This window comes from Xenopus laevis, chromosome 3S (assembly GCF_017654675.1).
Source record: "Xenopus laevis strain J_2021 chromosome 3S, Xenopus_laevis_v10.1, whole genome shotgun sequence".
NCBI lineage: Eukaryota > Metazoa > Chordata > Amphibia > Anura > Pipidae > Xenopus > Xenopus laevis.
Window position 1 is genome coordinate 37,407,787 of NC_054376.1, and position 5,978 is coordinate 37,413,764.

A 5,978-nucleotide genomic window follows, 5' to 3' on the forward strand; every position below is an offset into this window, starting at 1 on the left:
CTTCCGCAAATTTGTAGCAATTGGGACACCGCAGTGGAAGGTACCCAGCCGCAATTTTTTTTCTAAAAAGGGAATACCACACCTGTACCAACATGTGCAGAGCCAAGTTACCGCATCTCTGTCACTTAGTGTTGGGCCAAAGGTCCATATGACTACTGACGCATGGTCCTCCAAGCATGGTCAGGGCAGGTATGTCACCTACACTGCCCACTGGGTGAACTTGGTAATGGCTGGGAAGCAGGGAATGGGTAGCTCAACAACAACAGTGGAGTTGGTGTCACCGCCACGGATTGCACGCGGTTCTGCCACCACCTCTACTCCTCCATCGCTCTCTACCTCGTCTTCTTCTTCTTCTTACTCTGCTGCTGGGTCCTCCTTCTCCTCCTCCACACCTGTGCACCCCCAGCTCCCCCTAGGCTATTCGACGTGCCAGGTACGCCGTTGTCACGCTGTCTTGGGGATGACGTGCCTGGAAAGCAAAAACCATACCGGATCTGTACTCCTGTCATCTCTGCAGTCACAGGCCGATCGGTGGCTGACCCCACACCAACTGCAGATCGGAAAAGTGGTGTGTGACAATGGAAGCAATCTGTTGGCAGCGTTGAGACTAGGCAATTTAACACATGTGCCCTGCATGGCACATGTGTTAAATTTAATAGTCCAACGTTTTGTCTCCAAGTACCCAGGATTCCAGGACGTTCTCACCCAGTCCAGAAAGGTGTCGGCCCATTTCAGACGTTCCTACACAGCCATGGCACGCCTTGCTGACATTCAGCAGCGCTACAACATGCCAGTCAGGCGTTTGATTTCTGACAGCCAGACTCGCTGGAATTCAACGCTCCTTATGTTGGAACGTCTGCTGCAACAACAAAGGGCCGTCAACGAGTACCTTTTTGAACTGGGTGGTAGGACTGGATCTGCACAGCTGGGGATTTTTTTCCCCCGTTACTGGGTGCTTATGCGCGATGCCTGCAGGCTCATGCGACCTTTTGAAGAGGTGACAAATATGGTCAGTCGCACCGAAGGCACCATCAGCGACCTAATACCCTTCGCTTTCTTCCTGGAGCGTGCCGTGCGACGAGTGACAGATGAGGCTGTAGACCAGCGTGACGAGGAGCTGGAAGCGCACGATTTCTGGTCGGAATCACCAGAACGAACCCAGGCACCTGCTGCAACGCAGGGAGAGGTGCCAGAAGTGGAGTCAGAGGAGGAAGGTGGCTTTGTGGAGGAGGAGGAGGAGGACCAACAGGAGCAGGCTTCCCAGGGGGCTAGTGGTGACCTTTTGGGGACCCCTGGTCTTGTACGTGGCTGGGGGGAGGAGACCGTGGATGATGCAGTCCTTGATAATGAGGAAGCGGAGATGGATAGCTCTGCATCCAACCTTGTGAGAATGGGGTCTTTCATGCTGTCATGCCTGTTGAAGGACCCCCGTATCAAGAGGCTTAAGGAGAAGGAGCTGTACTGGGTCGCAACGCTACTAGACCCTCGGTACAAGCATAAAGTGTCAGAAATGTTACCAACATACCACAAGTCCGAAAAGATGCGGCATTTACAAACCAGCCTGCAAAACATGTTGTACAATGCTTTTAAGGGTGATGTCACTTCAGGAACTCATCAACATTCCAGGGGCAGAGGTGCCAGTAATCCTGCCACGAGCACACCTGCAAGGACAAAGCCCTTTGGCCAGTCTGTAACGTCAGACATGCAAATGTTTTTCTGTCCAAGGCAGCGCCACAACCCTTCTGGATCCACCCTCAAAGAACGCCTCGACCGGCAGGTAGCGGACTACCTGGCATTAACTGCAGATATCGACACTCTGAGGAGCGATGAACCCCTGGACTACTGGGTGCGCAGGCTTGATCTGTGGCCAGAGCTGTCACAATTTGCCATGAACCTCTTGTCTTGCCCAGCCTCAAGTGTGCTCTCAGAAAGGACCTTCAGTGCAGCAGGAGGGATTGTAACTGAGAAGAGAACTCGCCTAGGTCACAAAAGTGTCGATTACCTGACCTTTATTAAAATGAATGAGGGGTGGATCTCGGAGGGTTACTGCACGCCGGAAGACTTGTTCTGACTTCTATGCAGCTGTCCTTCTCTTCAAGCCTCATGACTCCACACACAGCTGTCCTTTAGCGTCCTCCTCCTCCCTCCGCCACCGTTACAAACTAGGGTGCAAACCCTACTGGTTTAATTTTTTCTGGCCTCTGTGCTTCAGTGGCTGCAACCAAAAAAACTGGGCAAACAATGTCTACAAGGTCAACGTATGGCAAAAAATGACTATTTTCAGCATTTATATGGCATATTTTTTCTGGCAACTGTGCTTCAGTGGCTGCGTCCAAAAAAATGCATATTTTCTGCATTTATATGGCATAATTTTTCTGGCCTCTGTGCTTCAGTGGCTGCAACCAAAAAAATGCATATTTTCAGCATTTATATGGCATAATTTTTCTGGCCTCTGTGCTTCAGTGGCTGCAACCAAAAAAATTTATATTTTCAGCATTTATATGGCATAATTTTTCTGGCCTCTGTGCTTCAGTGGCTGCAACCAAAAAAATGCATATTTTCAGCATTTATATGGCATAATTTTTCTGGCAACTGTGCTTCAGTGGCTGCGACCAAAAAAATGACTATTTTCAGCATTTATATGGCATATTTTTTCTGGCCTCTGTGCTTCAGTGGCTGCGGCCAAAAAAACTGGGCAAACAATGCCTACAAGGTCAACGACGTTGACCTTGTAGGCATTGTTTGCCCAGTTTTTTTGGCCGCAGCCACTGAAGCACAGAGGCCAGAAAAAATATGCCATATAAATGCTGAAAATAGTCATTTTTTGCCATATACGTTGAGTCAACGTATGGCAAAAAATGACTATTTTCAGCATTTATATGGCATATTTTTTCTGGCCTCTGTGCTTCAGTGGCTGCGGCCAAAAAAACTGGGCAAACAATGCCTACAAGGTCAACGACGTTGACCTTGTAGGCATTGTTTGCCCAGTTTTTTTGGCCGCAGCCACTGAAGCACAGAGGCCAGAAAAAATATGCCATATAAATGCTGAAAATAGTCATTTTTTGCCATACGTTGACTCAACGTATATGGCAAAAAATGACTATTTTCAGCATTTATATGGCATATTTTTTCTGGCAACTGTGCTTCAGTGGCTGCGACCAAAAAAACTGGGCAAACAATGCCTACAAGGTCAACGTATGGCAAAAAATGACTATTTTCAGCATTTATATGGCATATTTTTTCTGGCAACTGTGCTTCAGTGGCTGCAACCAAAAAAACTGGGCAAACAATGTCTACAAGGTCAACGTATGGCGAAAAATGACTATTTTCAGCATTTATATGGCATATTTTTTCTGGCAACTGTGCTTCAGTGGCTGCGTCCAAAAAAACTGGGCAAACAATGCCTACAAGGTCAACGTATGGCAGTTGTTTAAAGAGAACAGTAGATTACTAGCCAGCAAAGCTACCTAAGCTAAAATGTCCCTCAAATCCCTGCAGACTTCTGTCCCTCCAATACAGAGCAGTATCAAGCAGATTACTAGCCAGCAAACTTACTATCATCTGTCCCTGAAATCACTAACAGCTCTCCCCCTACACTATCTCTTCCAAGCACACACAGGCAGATTTTTCAGATACATTTTTGCCCTTGATCCCCCTCTGGCATGCCACTGTCCAGGTCGTTGCACCCTTTAAACAACTTTAAAATCATTTTTCTGGGCAGAAATTTTTTTTTTAGATGTTAAAGTTCGCCTTCCCATTGAAGTCTATGGGGTTCGCGAACCGTTCGCGAACCGCTCGCGTTTTTGCGCAAGTTCGCGAATATGTTCGCGAACTTTTTTTCCGACGTTCGCTACATCCCTATTGATAATGAGCAATACAAAGGGCCCCCATGTGAGTTTCTGTTATCGCTACTTCGATTTATCCTGTATAAAAACTACTTCAAGTTCGAAAAACAATATTTTTTACAATGCACTGGGACCGCTATGGGAAGCAAAGTAGCCCCAGCATATGCCAATTCCTATATGCATGTATATGAAACAGAATGTATATTGAACCATGACCTTTTTCGGATGTATGGCGCCTTCTACAGGCGCTATATAGACGATATCTTTTTTATTTGGTCAGGCCAGGCTGACACATTGGAGAGACTAGTGAATCAACTTAATGCTATGGACACCCCAGTAAAATTAACTCTAAATTATAATGCGAACAGCATAGAATTTCTGGATGTCAAAATCTATAAGGGGGAGGACAAATTGCAGACGTGCATCTATTCGAAGCCCACGGACAGGAACACCATACTACATTACCAGAGTAACCACCCAAGGCATTTGTTAAATTCGCTCCCGAAATCGCAGATGCTTAGGGTGATACGTATTGATAGCGACAAAGAAAAAATGGTTGAAGATCTTGATAACATGTGTAGTAAGTTTCTTGCTAGAGGTTATCCGCAGGATTTGATAAATACCACCAAAGAATGGGCTTTAAACCTTGGTTTGAAAGAAGAAAATATAGAAGGGGGTAAAAAGGCAATCATAGCGGATGCTGTGGAATCAAACAGAAAAAGTAACACAAATGATCTATATTATGTGAGCCAATACAACCCAAGCTCTGGATATACACGTAAATGTGTACTAAAATACTGGCCCTTGGTTAAAAGTGATGATAATGTATCCAAAAAATTGCCACAAAAACCTAAATTTAGCTATCGAAGAGGGAGATCTTTGAAGGAAATCTTAAGTCCCTCTGATCCTGTTGACAAATACATAAGATTACCCCCACAGCATTTTCTTACACAACAACCAGGGGTTTATAGATGTAGCGGTTGTATCACCTGTAACAGTTTGATTGTAGGTAACTGCTTTCTACACCCCAGAACAGGCAAGAAATACAACATAAAACAGAGGATGACATGCACCACTACGATGGTGATCTACATCATTAAATGCCCTTGTGGTTTAATTTACTGTGGGAAAACCATAAGGATGCTTAAGGAAAGGATGGGGATGCACAGATCTAGCATCAGAGCTGCCCTAGATCCAGAAAGAGAAGAGAAAGCAAAAAATAAGAAGCAAGACATCTCACAGCAATTGGTGGCAAAACATTGGTCAGAGGCGAAACACAGCCCAGCCACATTTAGATGTATGCCCATCGAACACGTACCTGCAAGAGTTAGGGGTGGGGACTTTGATAATGCCCTATTAAGAAGGGAGGCCTATTGGATTCATGAGCTCGATTGTGTAACACCTAAGGGACTTAATGGCCAGCTGGTGCTTAATTGTCTCTTGAACTGATTAATTATTCTCTTCGAATATAAGTACGCAACATTTATATGAAAAGTACACAGACAGATTTATAGGATATTCCTTTATTGCATGAATGACTAAGAATTGTTGATACATATATGTCATTTGTAAAATTGGTAAAATTGTAACGATTACTGATGCATATCTGTCATAAAGAAACTAAGTATCTATTCTGTATGAATTTGCAGGTTTCCTGGAATGGACAATTTTCTATTTTAAATGGACACTTTTTTGTTACATTGAATATGGACACGTGGTACACTTGCACTGCAATGGCACCGTGTGGTGAAAAGCAGGTACTGCAACTAGATTTATACAGTCTTTTTTTTGTACAGCCTTTACTGCTTATGACGTCATACTTGGCGCCAATTTAGAGTTGTATTTAAGTATGCACTTATTCACATGCACTTCATCCTTGAAAAAGGCCCTAATGTGGGCCGAAACGTCGGATACGCATTAAAGAATAAAGACACATTTATTCACTTGACGATGGAGTGCGAGTCCATTTACTGATATGTACAACAAAGTTGACCAAACGCACCCGCATTGACTACAGTCCGGTAAGAGTGCACGCGCTGAATACAAGTTATACTGTATATATATATATATATATATATATACGTATATATATATATATATATATATATATATATATATATAAAGAAATAAGAA